This window comes from Rhinolophus ferrumequinum, chromosome 23, assembly GCF_004115265.2.
Source record: "Rhinolophus ferrumequinum isolate MPI-CBG mRhiFer1 chromosome 23, mRhiFer1_v1.p, whole genome shotgun sequence".
NCBI lineage: Eukaryota > Metazoa > Chordata > Mammalia > Chiroptera > Rhinolophidae > Rhinolophus > Rhinolophus ferrumequinum.
The window spans coordinates 31,583,794-31,601,931 of NC_046306.1; positions in this window are offsets into that span (position 1 = coordinate 31,583,794).

Sequence of the window (18,138 nt, forward strand, 5' to 3'; positions counted from 1 at the left end):
GGAGATGATCTGGCTGGGTTTAAAGCTGGCCAGGACGCATGCCAGCGCTGGGGCCTCCTAGGAGGGGCTCTACCGCAGGCCAAGTTCAGCCTCAGCATATGCACTGCCCAGGACTATGTGGCATGAACCATAAAGTAATCTTCAGATGGCTGCTGCCCATTGGACTTGGAGGTGGCTCGAAAAGCCAACCCATGAATGGAGGCTGGCTGTTGCTATTGCCATGCTTAGGACTGCTCATCCAGAGGTATGGGACATGCTGAAGCCAGATGCTGCTTTTTTTGGGATTTGTGAACGTTTGAGAGATTTTAAGAAAGTCTGTAGCATGAGCCAAGGCAGGCCATTTATATGGAAAAGTCAATGGAAGTGGCTTGGGTGGGCCTGAAATTTAGTTGGGGTGAGGTCTCAGGAAATCAGGGAGAACAAATGGTGTTCGCCAGGTTGGTGGAGACTCAGATATGGTGGCTATCTACTTCTGTATGCTGGCACAGGGGAGGGCTCAACAAAGAAACAATGGCTTCTGCCAACTCCTCCACCTGGGAGAAAGCTGACCTTCCAGCTCTTGCCCTGAGGCCAAACAATTTACTTCCTCCCCATATGTCTCTGGTGCTTTTCAAGCTGCTGCCCCAGCACTGGAGCTCAGAGTAGGTGAGCCTGTGCATGGGCCCTTTAAGAGGTGCATCTGGGACTGCAATTTTCTTAATCTCACTCAGCCATAACCTGAGCTGGTTTTCACAGCCAGAAGTTAAGTTGACTTCTCTTTCCAGCATGCAAACCCTGGGCTAGGGAACCTGGAGTGGGGCTGGGACCCCTCGCTCCTCTGGGGGTTATCCCCATAGCCAATATATACCTCTCAATTTTTAATCAGCACATGCGGGTGTGGGACCATTCTGTTCTGCATCTCTGCCCCTCCTACCATTCCTGAGGTGGCTTCTCTGTATGTCCTTAGTTGTAGGCTTTTTGTTCAGCTAGACTTCAGATGATTCTCAGTGATGGTTGTTCTGTGGTTTAGTTGCAATCTTGATATGGTCCTGAGAGGAGGTAAGCGCAATGTTTTCTGCCATCATGACTGGATCTCTCTCTACCTTATTTCTGACCTGAGCTCTTGATTTGGAATAATTGTCTCTCTCCTTTTCTACTTCTTTCTCCAGAGAGGGTCACCTTTCACTGGAGGTACTCATGTGTGTCCAGAGCATTGTATTTCTGAGACCAGCCACTGCTTTAGTTTAGAATCTATCACATAGAAATTTTAATTAAGTAGATTAATTAGGAGTGGTTCTAAAGAAGAACATTGAGGGAGTGGGAAAAGTGAGTGAGGGAATGGAAGGGAAGGGAAGGGAAGGGGAGGGAAGGAAAGGGAAGGGAAGGGAAGGGAAGGGGAGGGAAGGGAAAGGAAGGGAAGAAAGCCAGTAAAATGTTGTGAAGAAACACAACACCTCCATAGGGCTCAGTCCTGCTGGGGACCCTCTGAGTCACTGTGTAATGAAATTGAAAATTGTCCCTTGGAGGACGAGGCAGCTCAGGCATGCGTCCACCAACACTAGTCTCTCTTGTGTCAGGGGTAGCTCCAGAGTTGTTACCCTCCATCTGAAAATTTCCAGCCTGCCTTAGGTTAATAGAATCACAGCCAGAGAATGATCTTCGGAAGAGAGAGACCAGGAGAACTGCATGGGAAATCTAGATGGGAAATCTTTGTAGGCTCCCTTGGATTAAGGGGAAATAATCCATAAGAAGAGATAAAAAAAAATTGTGATACATTTAGACTCAGCAATAAAAAGAATGAACTTCTGATATATGCAACAGCATAGATGAATACTTAGCAAAAGAAGCCAGACTGAAAATAGTTCATACTATAGGTTCCCTTTAATTGAATTTTAAAAATAATCTACAATGATAGAAATCAGATTAGTGTTTGCTGTGGCCAGAAGTGGACTGACTGCAAAGGGGCATGAGGGAATATCCCACGGTGATGGAAATGTTTTATAGCTTGATTGGGGTGGGTTGTTACTCAGGTATATACATTAATCTAAATTCATTGAACTCTAGACTTAAAATGTGTACATTTTATTTCATGTAAATTATACTTCTTTCAATAAGGTTGATTCAACAAAAACAACAATGAAAGACTGAATCATGGGTGTTTGTTATATTGTCCCTTATATTTTTCTATATTTTTTATTTTAATTTTTTTAAAATTAGAGTTGACATTCAATATCATATTAGTTTTAGGTGTACAGAATAGTAGTTAGACATTTATATAACTTACAAAGTGATCCCCTGATAAGTCTATGGTACCCACTTGGCACCATACATAGTTATTATAATATTATTGACTATATTCCCTATGCTGTAAAGTACATCCCATGACTATTTTTAACTGCCAATTTGTACTTCTTAATCTCTTCACCTTTCTCACGTGGTCCCTCAAACCTCCTCACATCTGGCAATCATCAATTTGTTCTCTGTATCTATAAATCTGTTTCTATTCTGTTTGTTCATTTATTTTGATTTTTTAGATTTCACAAATAAGTGAAATAATACGGTATTTGTCATTCTCTGTCTCACTTATTTCACTTAGCATAATACCCTCTAGGTCCATCCATGTTGTTGCAAATGGTTAGCTTTCATTCTTTTTTAAGGCTGAGTAGTATTCCATTGTATATGTGCACTACTTCTTCTTTATCTAGTCATTTATTAATGGACATTTAGGTTGCTCCCATATCTTGCCTTTTATAAATAATGCTGCAATGAACATATGGGTACATATATCTTTTAAAATTAATATTCTGTATTTCTTTGGATAAATACCCAGAAGTGGAATTACTGGGTCTTAAGGTAGTTCTCTTTTTAGTTTTTTGATGAACCTCCATACTGTTTTCCATAGTTGCTGAACAATTTGCAATCCCACCAACAGCGCATGAGAGTTCCCTTTTCTCTATATCCTCACCAAAACTTGTTATTTGTTGATTATTGATGATAACCACCCTGACAGGTGTGAGGTGATATTTCATTTTGGTTTTAATTTGCATTTCTCTGATGATTAGTAACACTGAACAACTTTTTATTTTATATGTCTATTGGTCATCTGTATGTCCTCTTTGGAAAAAGGTCTATTTGTATCGTCTGCCCATTTTTTTAATTGATTTTTTTTTTTTGGTGTTAAGTTGTATGAGTTCTTTATCAATTTTGGATATTAACCCCTTATCAGATGTATCATTGGTGAGTATCTTCTCTCATTTGCCAGTTGTCTTTTTTGACTGGTTGATGGTTTTCCTTGCTGTGAAAAAAATTTTAGTTTGATGTAGTTCCATTTGTTTATTTTTTCTTTTATTTCTCTTGCTCAAGGATATATACCATATATACACACACACACACACATATATATATACACATAAACATACATATACATACATATATATATATATATATATATTACTAAGAGCCATGTTAGAGTTTGTCTATATTTTCTTTAGGAGTTTTATGATTTCAGGTCTTACATTTAAGTCTTTAATCCATTTAGAGTTTATTCTTCAATATGGTATAAGAAAGTGGTCTAGTTTCATTTTTTAGGATGTATCTATCCAGTTTTCGCAGCACCATTTATTGAATTTCCCCAATTGTATATTCTTGCCTCCTTTGTCATTGATTAATTGAACATATAGGTATAGGTTTATTTCTGGGCTCTCTATTATGTTCAACTGATCTTGGTGCCATTTTTGTGCCAGTATCATGCTGTTTTGATTACTATAGACTTGTAGTAGTTTGATATCAGGTAGAGTGATTACCTCCAACTTTGTTCTCCTTTCTGAAGATTGCAATGGCTATTTGGGTCTTTTGTGGTTTCATATAAATTTTAAGATTCTTTGTTCTAGTTCTGTGAAAATGCCATTGGTATTTTGATAGAAATTGCATTGAATCTATTGATTGCTTTGGGAAGTATGGACATTTTAACAATGTTAATTCTTCCTATCCCTGAGTGTGGTATATGCTTCCATTTATTTGCATCTTCTTCAATTTCTTTCTTCAATGTCTTATTATTTTCTGAGGATGGGTTTTTTTACCTCCTTGGTTAAATTTATTCCTAGGTATTTTATTTTATATTTTTTTATGTATTTGTAAATGGAATTTTTTTAAAATTTCTCTTTCTGATAGTTTGTTAATGGTGCATTATAATGCAACCAACTTTTTAATATTAATTTTCTATTCTGCTATTTTACTGAATTCGTTTATCAGTTCTAATATTTTTTTTGTAGAATCTTTGGAGTTCTCTCTATATAATATCATGTCACCTGCAAATAATGACTGTTTTACTTCTTTCTTTCCAATTTGGAATGCTTTTATTTCTTTTTCCTGTCTGATTGCTGTGGCTAGAACTTCCAATACTATGTTGAATAAAAGTGATGAAGTGGACATCCTTGTCTTATTCCTGGTCTTAAGGAAAACACCTTTAGCTTTTCCCCATTGAGTGTGATGTTATCTGTGGTTTTGTCATATATGGTCTTTATTATGTTGAGGTATATTCCTTCCCTCTATTCCCACTTTGCTGATTTTTTATTTTAATAAAAAATAGATGCTGGATTTTGTCAAATACTTTTTCTGTATCTATTGATATGATCATATGATTTTTATCTTTCATTTTGTTTGTATGGTGTATCACATTAATTGATTTGTGGATATTGAACCAATCTTGCATCCTAGGAATAAATCCCACTTGATCATGGTGTGTGATTTTTTTAATGTATTGCTGGATTCAGTTTGCTAATATTTTGTTGAGGATTTTCATCTATATTCAACAGGAATATCAGTCCATAATTTTCTTTTTGGTAATGTCTTTTTCTGGTATGGGAATCAAGGTAATGGTGGCCTTATAAAATCAGCTTGGGAGGCTTTTCTCCTCTTGAATTTTTTGGAATAGTTTGAGAAGGTTTTGTGTTAATTCGTCTTTGAATGTTTGATAAACTTTACGTGTGAAGCCATCCAGTCCAGGACTTTTGTTCGTTAGCAGTTTTTTGACTACTGATTCGATTTCCTTATTAGTGATTTGTCTGTTCAGATTTTCTGTTTCTTCTTGATTCAGCCTTGGAAGATTGGATATTTCTAGAAATTTATTCACTTCTTCCAGATTGTCTAATTTGTTGACATATAATTGTTTGTAGTATTTTCTTATAATCCTTTATATTTCTGTGGTGTCAGTTGTCAGTTCTCCTTCTTCACTTCTGACTTTATTTATTTGGGTCCTCTCTTTTGTTTTTTCTTGATGAGTCTGGTTAAAGGTTTATCAATTTTCTTTATGTTTTCAAAGGACCAGCTCTCAGTTTCATTGTTCTATAGGTTTTTTTTTGTGACTATATTTTATTTATTTCAACTCTAATCTTTATTATTTCCTTCCTTCTACTCACTTTGGGCTTTGTTTGTTGTTCCTTTTCCAGTCCCTTTAGGTATGAAGGTTAGAATGTTAATTTGAGATTTGTTTCTTCTTGTTTTTTAGGCCTGTAATGCTATGAATTTCCCTTTTAGGACTGCTTTTGCTGTGTTCCATCGATTTTGGAAGGTTGTGTTTTCATTTTCATTTGTCTCAGAGTGTCTTTTGATTTCTTCCTTGATCTCATGTAAATCATTTCATTGTTTGGTCGCAAGCTATTTAGCTTCCATATGTTTGTGTGTTTTCCAGTTTGTATCTTGTAATTAATTTATGGTTTCGTACCATTGTGGTCAGAGAAAATGCTTGATGTAATTTCTATCCTCTTAAATTTATTGAGACTGTTTTTGTGGCTGAATATGTGGTCTATCCTGGAAACTGTTTCATATGCAATTGAAATGAATGTATATTCTGCTGCTTTGGGTTGAAGTGCTCTAAAAATATCAGTTAAATCCATCTTGTCTAATGTGTCATTTAGCGTCTCTGTTTCCTTGTTGATTTTCTGTCTGAAAGATCTATCCATTGATGTCGATGGGGTGTTAGAGTCCTGTACTATGCTATGACTGTATTTCTGTCAATCTCTCTTTTTATGGCTGTCAATATTTACTTTATATATTTAGGTGCTCCTATGTTGGGTGCATAAATGTTTACAAGGGTTATGTCCTTTTATTGGATTAAGCACTTTATTATTATGAAATGTCTTTACTTGATTCTTGTTATAGCCTTTGTTTTAAAGTCTATTATGTCTGATGTAAATATTGGTACCCCAGGTTTTTTGTTTGTTTGTTTCCATTTGCATAAAATATCTTTTTCCATCCCTTTACTTTGAATCTTGTGTGTATTTCAATCTGAAGTGGTTGTCTTGTGGATAGCATATGTATGGGTCTTGTTTTCTCATCCTTTGAATTGGAGCATTGCATACATTTACATTTAAACTAATTGTTGATAGACATGTACTTATTACCATTTTATTATTCATATTTTTTATCTTGTTTTCTTCTTCTTCAAGAAGTCCCTTTAACATTTCTAGTAATACTCGTTTGGTGGTGATTAACTCCTTTAGCTTTTTCTTATCTGGGAAGCTCTTTAACTATCCGTCAATTCTAAATGATAGCTTTGCTGGGTAGAGTAATCTTAGATGTAGATCCTTGCTTTTCATCACTTCGAATATTTCATGCCAATCTCTTCTGGCCTGCAAAGTTTCTGTTGAGAAATAAGCTGATAGTCTTATGAGAACTTCCTTGTTTTCACAGAGTGCATCTATTTTTCCCCTACTTTCATTGAGCATCCTTATAACCAGTGTTTTGAACTTTGTATCTGATAGATTGCTTGTCTCCATTTTGTTTAGTTCTTGTTCTGGAGTTTTTCTCCTGTTCTTTTATTTGGGACATGTTTCTTTGTCTCCTCATTTTTGCTGTTTTTCAGTGTTTGTTTTTATGTATTTGGTAGCTCTGCTACATCTCCCAGTCTTGTCAGGGGGACCTTGTGGAGTAGGCATCCTGTGAGGCCCAGGGGCTCAGTCTCCTTGATCACCTGAGCTGAATGTTCCAGGAAAACCTTTGTGTAGTTTGTATGTGCTCTCTGTGGTTGAGTCTTCATTGCTGTTGGTATGTCAGTGGGTGGAGTTGACCCTCGGGCTGACTGTCAGTGTGGATTTGCCACAACACAGCTTACAAACTGTTGTGAGGGGAGCTAATCTCATGGAATGGGATTCCTTTCAGGAGGTCTCCATTGCCTGCCCAGACCACCCTCTGGGTACGCTACTTGTGGAGCTAATTGGGTGGTGTTCTGTTGAGGTCTGAAGGTGTCCACTGGGTGTGCTGTTTCTGAGGGCTCTTGGGAGGGGCTCCAGTGCAGGCCAAGGTCAGCCATTGCCTGTGACCAGCCCTGAGACACCTGATAGGATCTACAAAGTGATCTGTGGTTGGTAGCTACCTTTTCTGGGACTGGGGGTGCATGGGAGGCCACACTGTGAACCAAGGCTGGTTTCCAGCTGTACCAGGCCTGGTACTCAGCAAAGGGCACAGCGTACCCTGAAGCCGACCAATGCCTGCTGGCTGTCCATAAAGCACAGCTGCTGAAACATTCTTGGGTAGTACTTGAATCAGATGAGGAGAAGCCTCAGGGAGTCACTAGAGTGTGGCGAGCAGTGTTCACCAGTTTAATGCAGATTCAGATTTGGTGTCAGTCAGCAAGGATAAAGGGCACACTCAGGCCAGCTGCTGCCTTCCTGGAATGTGTGGACATTTGAGAGTTTTCAGAAAGCCTCCAGTGTCGGCCAATCCCAGCTGTTCACTGCCGAAAGAGACTCCAGTGATGCATGAGTTGCATGGGGCAGAGTCTCAGGGAGTCATCAGGGTAGGGTGAGTGGAATTCATCAGGCTAATGCAGATTGAGATTTGGCTTTGTGTGTGTGCAAAGGGCTCAACACGGGAAATATGGTGCCTGTGTGCAGGCTGTATTGGAGAAAGGCTGAACACAGGGATAATGAGAGCTGTCCCACAGGTCCTCACCCTGAATTCCCACAACTCAGTTTTTCCCTCTATGTCTCTGGCACCACCTGAGGTTCTGTCCTTTCACCTGAGCCCAGGGTGAGTACCTGCCAGTGAGTGAGTTTGTGAGAAGGCCCTTTAGGAGGATGTCTGGGTTTTCCAGCAGCCTCCCATCTCACCTGACAGATGGAATACCCCTTGATCTTTACAGCTAGATGTTGGGGCTCCTCTTCCCAGCACTGGTTCTTCAGGTTGGAGAGCTCAGTGTGGGGCTGTGAGCTCTTCCTCCTTAGCGGGGAACCTACACAGCTGAGATATCCTTCCCAATTCTGAATTGCCACAAGTGGGTGTCGGACAGCAGGTTTTGCAACTCCACCCCTCCCACCAGTCTTGACGTGGATTACTCTTTGTATCCTTAGTTATAGGACTTCTGTTCAGCTAGACTTCAGATGGTTCTCCAGGTTGATTGTTCTATAATTTAGTTGTAATTTTGATGTGGTCATGGGAGGAAACGAGAACAGTGTTTACCTACTCTGTCATCTTAACTGGAAACTGCTCCTTTTCTGTGTTTTTAAAAAGAATAATTATTCTCTCAAAAGTATCCAGAATGGAGAATTTCTAGTCTATTGCCATGTACATCTCTTATCATTTATATTTCACCTTCTTTTCTGTTGCTCTAGGAAAGCATCACTTGAATTAAGGGAATTTAGTTAATTAATACACAACTCATTCTATACAAAGAATTCTGAACAACTCTAAATCATTCATTATCCTTGAATTTGGATATGTCAGAGATTTCTTTATCATTTGGGACTCTTTCTTTTATGGTTACATAGTGCAGAGTTTGTGGACTTATATTGTTGTAGGTTATCTCAGAAATTTTCCTGAAATTAATCTAAAAATGCAGAATATTTGTGTATGTGTGAGCCTTGGGATAGTTCCTCCCCCCTTTCTTTGAGAAAGAATATTTGAGATGTTTAATTAGGTCCTGGCATGAATTTTTGGTGGTGCCATACCCAAGGAGAAACATGGCTGAAATTGACCATTTCTTCATCCAACTAAAATTCTAAGACTCAGATTGTCTTCCTTCAAAGGTAGGATAAGGGAGCTTCCTCCTTTTTCATTCATCACTCTCAGACTCCCATTTAAAGTCACTTTGTTTCTTGGTACAAAGTTCTCAACATCCAATGATAAGGTCAAAATTTTTTAGATCAAATTTTTAATGAAAGTTTGAAAACCTCCCTCATTCATTTTAGGGTAGTTGGTAGTAAGAATTGTTTCTCCCTCTAATTAGGAACCTTATCTATCCTGTTTACTACAGTTTCTCTAGCACCTAGAACCATGTTTTATAAACATGAATTTTACCAATGAGGAAATAATAGATGCTCAGAAAATTTTAAATGAGTTGCTTAAAGTCACACAGTTAATGGTCCTGCAATTCTGCCTCTGGGTATATATCCAAAATAATTGAAAACAGGGTCTTAAAGAGATATTTATACATCTATGTTTATAGTAGTATTATTCACAACAGCGAAAAGTGTCCATTAACCCAAATATCTATCAACATATGAATGGGTAAACAAAATGTGGCATATACATACCATGAAGCACTATTCAGCCTGAAAAAGGAAGAGAATTCTGACCTGCGCTACAACATGGATGGAACTTGAGGACATCATGCCAAATGAAACAAGCCAATCACAAAATGTCAAATACCGCATAAGTGATGATAACACTTATATGAGACACCTAGAGTTGTCAAAGACAGACAGAAAGTAGAATGGCGGTTGCAAGGGGCTGGAGGGAGGAAGGAATGAGGAATTGTCACTTAATTAAGGTAGAGTTTAATTTTGCACAGTGAAAGGAGTTTTGAAGATGGATAGTGGTGATGTTTGCACAACAATGTGAATATAACTAATATTACTAAACTTCACACTTAAAATGGTTAAGATGGGAAGTTTTGTTTTATGTATTTGACCACAATTTTTGAAAAAGTCACATAGCTCACACACAACAGATTGATAGAACCTAAACCCAGGTCTCATCAATTCCAAGTTCAAAATGCTTCTCTTTATAACGGTCTGCCATTTTGGATCCTGTGAGGCAGGATCCTAGCTGACTTGATATAAAGGAAAAGCATGAATTTGATTGATTAATATCATGACTTCAGAGATGGTAACATAGCCCTGCTACTCATGTAAAGGAGCTCTCATAATTTGCTTGAGGTTGCCTGACATTTCACCATTTTAGTGATTCTCAGTCTTGGCAGCACATTGGAATCACCCGGGGAGATCGTATAAATATTGATGTTTGGGTTCTACCCCTCAGGTATTCTGATGTAATCAGAATCTGGGGTGTGGCCTGGGCATCAGGATTTTTAAAGCTCCAGGTCCAAATGCAGCCAAGATTGAGAATGACTGCTCTATTATGAGACATGATATCTTGATTCCTGATGGAACAGGGTGTTGCTGGATGGCAGAAATTTGAACATTTCTCAGACCCCAAATACCTGAGCTAGACTGTAGGCTTAGGCATCTTATCCTCAGCTCTGGAGGAAAGATTATCAGATCCTTTCCTGAACTTTTGAAGGGGAGGAGGAGCTAATATAGCATGTGTTTAAAGCAGAGGCCCTGGAGTCTGGCTGCTGGCATTGAAATTGTGGTTGCATCAGCCATTAGCTGTACAACTTCAACCTACTTGCCTAACGTTCTCTGGCTCCCCAAATAGGCACAATGTGTTTCCTCAGTCACAGAATTATTTGAGGAATGGGCGAGACAATTTCTGTAAAACTCAGTGTCCAGTGAAGCCTGAAAACTTAATCAGTTTTGCTTCTGATTATGAAGAATTCATATACTTAATATCTGGTGTTCTTAAAAAAAGTTGTTTTTCTCATTTGATAAGACAAATTTCTTTAACATTATATGTAGCTCTATTCTGCACGGCATATACTGCCCTGGATTTCTGAAGGTCAAGAGAGGAAGGGAAAAAGGGAGGGAGGGAAATCAATAATGGTGAGGGGACGTGTGTGTGTTTGTGTGTAAAACTAGAGAAAATAGAGCAAGAGAGAATGGTCAGATTACCCAAAGGCACTTACTAATTGATGGGAATTGAGGAAAAATTTTCTACTTCCTGAACTTGATGCCAGAGGGAAACAGAAGCTTCAAGAGGAGAACAGAGAGCAAAGATTTAAATCATCCTCAGAAGGGAGAGGGCTGCCACCCTGGGACGACAAGAACATTGGAAGGAGAGAGGGAGAGACGAAGAAAGAATTAGCCAAGAGGAAAGAGACTTCAGAGAAAGCCTGGGAAGGCCAACACTTCAAATATTTATTTATTTTTTATGCTGTTACACGGAAAGTTAAACTTGGAGGAAAAGCCTGTTTGGGTTTATATTCTGAATCATTTCTCTAAAGGAGAACACCCATCTTGGAACTGTACATAGGAGCTACGGAAAATGGGGGCTGCCTTGTGATGAATCCCAATTCACCATCACGTCTTCCTTACTTGAGGGCAGTCTGAGCTTCTTGAAGAACCAATGGTTAGGTATTGAGCTCTACTTTGGAGAGTTTCCAAGTCAGTTTAACCACAATCCCCCATAGCCAAAGTCATACCTCCTGCAGTGGGGAGGAAAGACTGGCTTGACCCAGCTGCTGAGAACTCAGAGTGGGGAGGGAGGCACCTGCCCAAGGGAATGAGCTCAGACCCCCTGATGACGGTGCAGCTAGAGGTTTGGCAGATGTCTGTGAGGGTCACCCTGAACGGTTTTCATCCAGCAGAAGGGTGTTTTGTCCACGGACGTTGGGGTGAGTGCTATGAATGTCCATAGCTCATCCTAATTGTGTTCATTCCATTTGCTGAGTAATTCTTTTGAGACTTAGTCAGAGGGAAGGGTTTTGGCTGTTCCTTTCTGTGCACAAAACATGGGGCTCTACTCTCACTGGTTGGAAGAGTTAGGCCTTTTCTCCGTCATCTGGCAAGTTTACAAATCTCTGCTGTAAGATTGGTGACCGCTTTGTTCAGCCTTCCAACCCCTCACTGTTCCTTTTGCCCTTCTAGAAAGGATAAGAGTGTGCAGGATATGGAAAATTTCATCTATTTCTCCATTGTCTTTTTCTCTCTCCTCAGCATGCCACTCCGTACAGCAGCAAGAAAGGCAGTTTCTCTCCACCCATCCACCAACTCTGTGACTCCCCATGGGATTAGCTCAGAGAATAGAAAATCTCCAAGGAGTTTCCACAAGCCAAAGGCTGGGCCCCCTCCCTGGTGCCATTGGGTCGCCTAGCCTACATTTTTTGAAGTTGTATTTCTTTTTTTTAAATATGACAGTCCAGGCTTAAAAACCAGTACATTTGGAAATATAAACTAGATGAAAACAAGCTATAATGAAAGTGAAAAAAACAAAACAAAACAAGAAAACAACATATCAGTTTACTGCCGATTGAAAATCAGGACCAGATGAGACTGTGAGGCTCTGGGCATTTAATTCACGGGAGGAGGTCACATCTTGGTGAAAACCAGGCTCAAGACTGCACTGGCTTCCCTTCTGCAATATTGTATTTATAGTTTGTGGAGGGAAATAATGAACCAGCTTGTTTGAAGTTCTTCCTGCCTTTCTATATCATGTGTGTTCATTTCATTCCATTTCACTTGGAGAGAGGGGAAGGAAAAAGGCATCAATAGCCAAACTGAGAATCCACTTTGTTTGCTAAAATGTGCTGAAGGCCAGAAGAGGGCAAGAGAGGTGTCCGTAAGCAGGCAGGATCCTCAATGAGAAGAGAAGGAGGCTGCTCCAAATAGAACTATGGAATATTGGACCTTACAGTCACTTCTTAGGGTGGAGAAACCAAAATGGAGAAGGAACATGGAACAGCGTACTCCAATTATGGTCCACGGGCCAGCAGCATCATCCTGGAGCTTGTGAGGAATGCAAATCTCAACTGTTACATCAGAAGACCTTCTCAATTGGAATCTCTGTGACTCTTTTGCTCAGTGGTTGCACACTGGCAAGACAAAGACCCCTTTTCATCAACAGACCTGTTTTATTTGACTTATAGAGTATTGGCCTATAATTTGTTTTTTAAAAATTAAATTTGTTGCTAACATTCATGAATCTGGCTATAAAGAATATAGATTTCCGGCTCGTCATGACCAAACTGAAGGTCTGGCATCACTGGACTCGCACTCTTGTGTGGCACAATCTATTAGAGCAGAGTAGAACCTGCCGTTTTGGGTTTGTGGGGATTTCTAGTGTGTTCTATTGTCTTCTCGTACTGAAGTCAAGTGTCTGTTGAGGTTTACTGTCACTTTACGGCCTTTGGTGAGTTGTTCATGGATGGCAAGGGACCCAGCCCATTGGTCAACAAATCACAGGGGAAAAATCTGCTGAAGGGCTTCTAAGAAAAGTGTTTTCCTCTCTCAGAGAATTTCTCTGTTTCCTCCTGATGTTGTCATGTGTGGCTGTGACATCTGTGCCCATCTTGCTTCTAGTTTGTGAATGAGACCAGCACCGACATGGCAGAAGACCTGAAGAGAACCTGGACCCTGAGGGCTGTGTTGAGCTCTTGAATCCACTCGCCCTGGATCCTGCCTCACATCTGTGCTTCCTGTTAGGGGTTACGATGCAGTTCTTATGGTTTAAGTCATTTTGCTACTTGCAACCCAAAACATCCTAACTGATTCAGTGGGAAAGGAATTTGTCAGCAGAGAAAGCTCTGTGCTTCTTACATCTGTCATCTTTATTGATTCTATTATCTCCCTGGCCTGCGCCTTATTTTCTTCCATTGGATATGGGCATAATAAGCCCTGCTGACTTTCCTGGGTTGCAGTGTAGTTCAAATGTGATCCTTGTATGTGGAAGTGTCTCTTGCCCCATGTAAAAGGAAGGAACAAATAAAGCGCAGTGTGTGCTTAAGACAGTGGGTTCTGGTTCTACTGTTACCTTGATGATCTTGGCAATGTTAACAAAATTAACATTAGTTCTTTAGCATCATCAATTACATAGCTTGTGTTCATTTAAGGTACTTGGCAAGTTCCTTAAGGTTCAGTGAGATACTTGCTAGGCCTTAATATCCCCCTCTGTAAACTACTATCCTACCTGAGAGGGTTGTGGTGCCGGTTAAATGAAGGGATTGCCATAGTCTGACTCCAATTTTTCATGTTTAATTGCTGACTACTTTTAAGTCTCACCCATCCATCTTTCCCTTGCACCCCTCATCTGGGAACACTGATTAGAAAGCCTGCTGCTCCTTCTTTTGGAGCTGGCAGGAGATTTAAGCCACACAAGTCCCTGTTTGCACATGGGAACTCTTACCCTGACCTACCTCCAACACAATTAAAACACCACGCCAGTGTCAGACTAGCCTGAGGGGTCTTGCCTGGTATCCCCCAAAAGTTTCATCATTAAGTAATAAATCTTTTCATACCCTCCTGGTGTGTGTGTGTGGCATCATCATTCTAGACATCCAAACCAAATTTTGGGTGGGGGTTCAGTCTATTCCTAAGGAGTGGCAATACCAGTGGTGCATGTAAAGCAGTTTTCATGCATAAGTGCTCAGGAAATGTTAACTCTGCATGCACATGCAATATTGCATTGTTGTTGCTGTTATTATTATTATTATTATTATTATTATTATTATTATTAAACTTTTAAGGATATTTTCAAAAACATACGAATGTAGAGAAAATAATGCAGTGAATTCTTTGTGCCCATCACCCAGCTCTAACAACCACTGCCTTTCCGATATTCTTGATTCCTCTAGCCCCACTCCTACTCTTTTTGAGATCGTTTTTAAGCAAATCCTCGCAAATTCCCATGGAAGCACTTCAATATGTGTCTCTAATAGAAAAAGGTTTTTCTTATCTTTGCTGTTTAACATTAGCACAAAACCACTATCACCCAACAAAATCAACGTTAATTCTTTAGTACCATCAATTACATAGTTTTTGTTCAGTTTTCCTCATTTGATTCAAAACTGTGTTATACAATTATTACAGTTTTCCAATCAGAATCCAAATAAAGTCAGCACATCTTTAATTTGTTACATAGCACTTACTGCCATTTGATGTTTTTTACTAGTTAATTTGTTTATTATCTTCGTCACCCATCCTTTAAAACCTCATTAAAAAGGAAGCTACCAGAAAGCATGGACTCTCAGTTTTGTACACCAGAATCTCCCCAACACAGAGCTTAGCAATATGTACTAGATTCTCATAAATACCTGCTGAAATAACAAAAGAATGGTTGAAAGGACATGTATGGAAATCACTCCAACTGCACATCAACTTGTATATATTTACAGCCTCCTTTTTGGGGCCTGCGATCCATGGGACTCATTACTTGATTCTTCTTTTCCCCTCGCTCAACAAAAAGAAAAGGAAAAGACTGAAAACTGAGCTAATTGTCATGGAATTACTCTCAGAAAGTCCTCAGAAGATTACACTAAATTGTAATATGTTCTGACAAGACTGAATGATAAATATACAGAGATGACCTTTTTAAAAGATGAATTAGCTTTATTCAGAGGAATTTACCCAGTAAAAGGAGACCTAATTTAGAAAGGAATTAAAAATGTATTTATTTCTTTAATCCTTTACTTTATCAGCATCCATCATAAGAATTCCATATAACAGGAATATTTTTGTCAATTGCCACAAATTCTACAGCAGTTACAATTCAATCTTTAAATGAACGTTTGCTCTGAAATAGCAGGGAGTTTTAAAGCTAATCTGTAGGGACATGAAGAAATGGCCAAGAGATCTCAAGGTCATGTACTCTGGCACTATTCCAGAAGTGATATTCTTGCATTTTATTTTTTGTAAATTCAAGAAGAAAGTCTTACAGAATTCCTCTCATGAAACTGGGTGACCTGAAATCATCTTCCTTTGGGTTCATGGAGAATTGGCACCAGTGAGCTAAAAGATCCACATTTTGGTTTAAAGGACAAATGGGATCCTTCAAGTCTTATGGTTGGCTTGGGAGCCAGAATATGACCTATGGCATTAAAGCGGATTGGAGAAAGAAGAGTGAAAAGACAAAAGATAATTTATTTGGGACTCAAGACAAAACTTCGGGGAAAAAACATCAATTTCTCCCTCTCAGTTATCAAAGAGATATTGAAATACTAAAGACTTATTTAATATAGTATTAAATATCTATGTACAAACACGTACATTTAAGATATTGAGCAGCTCTGGGAAATTCTGTACTTTTCCCCCACTATTTTACTCAGGTTATGTATGTGGCCCCTCAAGTAAAATATAAAAGTGGGTCAGGAATACCAAAGTTGCCAAGATCACACAGAGACTGTTATTTTAGATGATCTGAAAAATTTTAATGATCACACACATAGATCTGAGAGATCTAGAGGCGCACAGCTGTGGCTTTAGAACCCCAGCTATATTTACCATCTGTCTGTTAGCACCAGGAATCTTGGCTGAGAGAGCTGCTTTGCAGATCTGAGAATTCTGTCTTTTCTCCCAAGCACCCTGGGCTGGGTTTCCCAGAGGATTAACAGAACCTAGGAGAAATAACTTTTTTCTCCTTTCAGTCTTGGGGCAAAATGAGGGAAGGTTATTAACTTGAAGTTAGTTGTGGGGACTTTCATATGTTTTTGTTTGTAAGTCTGTGGTAGAGACATTAGTCACTCACCTTCCATGAGGGGAGTCACTTAAAGTAGATGCTCAAGGAATTCCACGTCCAAATAGGGTCATGGCTGAATTTGGTGGGGAAAAAAAGACTCTATATTTTTGCTGGCTAATACAGCATTTCTAGATGCTCATTAAGCTGTTAAAAAATGTGAAATGATGACTCACTGTGAACCCCTCCCAGCCCCCCTCCCTTCTCCTATTTGCCTGCGGTTGAAGGAATGTATACTGACTTGAGTTAAAGAAGAAACTTGTGGTTTCCATTATAGTCTGTAAACATCGATTGCTGAAAGCCTCAAGCGAGCTATCATCCCCCGCCACACACATGCTTTATATACAGTTCATCTTGGAAACCAGATTGGAAGAGCACAGTGTTTACAACTCTAGAGTAACCCAACTAATGGGGGGACTGGTCTGCCTGGGGGTCTCCAGACCATCACTGTTCACAGCTAAGTGGAGGTCCCGTCTAATGTCTTCTAAGCCAAAGCATCAAGAGAGAAGCCAAGGCCAACTCCCCTTTAGAGAAAGTCCTACTGGTGCTTGTAATGGCCCTCTGCTACCCCATCAACAAAAGTGTTTTGCTTTTTAAAAATCTTTTCAGAGACAGAAAAAAAAAAGCTCTTTGCTTCTCTATTAGGTTTTATCCTTAGGTCTTATCCTTAAAGTCACTCGAAAAGTTGGTTTATTTATCATTTCCAAGGCCACTGGCAATGCTGTCATTTTGGATTCAAAGCTAATTTAATTACATGGCGTGGGGGCAGGGTGCAAGCCATCCAGGGAATAATTCAGGTGGTGAGTAACCGGTTTAAAGAGTCCTTCAGAGAAAGACTGCAGAGGGTATCCTGAGATTTGCTTGGAATCCTCACTGTGGCTGATAAGAAGAGCTAAACAAGGGCCAGTTCCTTCTGGAAGGAGGAATCATGGGTGTGGTATGGGTGGAAAAAGAACAGGCTGTAATATTAGAGAGTTTAAATTCGTGTTCTGGCTTTGACATTTAGTGGCTTTGTAACCTAGGGCGCTTATTAAACTGTAACATGGTTTACCCATGGATACAAATGCCCTGGGAGTTTTGTTAAAAATGCCAAATCGGACCTCGTAGGTGTGGGTGAGACCTGAGACTCTGCTTCTCTGCCAGGCTCCCAGGGATGCCCTATTGCTCTTCCTTGCACTAGCTGTCAGTAGCAAGGAATCCAGCAAGTCTTGGAACTGATGTAAGTAGTAGTTGGCTGTGCAGTAAAACAGGGTTTAGAATGACGACAACCTTCCAGGATTATTATCAGGACTCAACACTGGTAAGAGCGCCTGGCATGGGCACTGGCATTGGGAAGGCAAACTTTAGATTTGGCTTCTGGGTCTCAGGATGTTAGTGGTGGAAGATATCTGAAGAAGGACCTAGTTTTCACACCTCCTGTTGGGCACGGAGAAGCAGAGGTGCAAGCAAGGTAGCACTCTTCTTGGGTTCAGTGAGTCACTAACTACACCAGCTTCTTCTCTTTGAGTCTAAATGGAGTTCTAGTGGACAGAGGTGTCTGATTTGTACGTAGAGTGTACTTAGGCTTATATTTTTGACATCATCTGACCTATGATT